The sequence below is a fragment of the Blastomyces dermatitidis genome (assembly GCF_000003525.1).
Source record: "Blastomyces dermatitidis ER-3 genomic scaffold supercont1.3, whole genome shotgun sequence".
NCBI lineage: Eukaryota > Fungi > Ascomycota > Eurotiomycetes > Onygenales > Ajellomycetaceae > Blastomyces > Blastomyces dermatitidis.
In genome coordinates, this window is record NW_025544776.1 from 7672403 (window position 1) to 7673272 (window position 870).

Genomic DNA, 870 nt, shown 5'->3' on the forward strand with positions numbered 1-870 from the left:
TTTCTCATTGAATCTAGAAAAGAAATGAATTAACTCAGTTTTATTCATATCAAATTGAATTTGATTGATATCTGCTCTAATAAAGATTTCCTTTGCAGCTTCTTCAATTACTTTCAAATTCTCTTTGATAGTTTTTGAGCTGTAGACTAGACCAATATCATTCACATAACTTGGAGATCACACTATTCTCATATTTCTATTTTTGAATAGATATGCAGTGTATATTGCAAATAAAATGAGTGAGATTGAAGATCCCTGTGATACTTCTATTTTTATCTCAGTCTTGTCTTGTTTCATTCCATCAAAGAAGAGTTGTATAATTCTTTTAGACATAAAACAGTTAACTCATTTTATTAGAGAAAGTGGCAGTTTTAATATTCTCAATATCTGAATTAACTTTGACTTTGAAACATGATCAAATGCTCTCTTTATATCAATAAAAACTGCAGTTGAGACCAGACTCTCATGCTTTGCTGTTTGAATATTATAAACAACTGAGAGAACAGTGTCAATTGCAGAACACTGTTTTCTATCTCTTATTTGTTCACTGAATAAAAGAGAATCATCTATAGAGCTTATAAAAGATAGTCAAGTAGCTATTATCTTTTCTAAAACCTTTTCTAAACAGTTCAATAGAGATATTACTCTATATAACTTAGGAATTGAAGTTTTTCTATTAGGTTTTGTAAGAATCACTTCAGTGACTTCTCTTCAGCATTCAGAATGATATTCATTTTTCAAGAGATTGAAAAAGAGCTCAAAATATTCATTCTTTAAGTAGGAATATGTATTTTGAATAATCAAGTGATTAATTGAATCAGGACCTGCAGCAGTTTAACAGAACTTGAGAAGATAGCTGACTCTAATGTG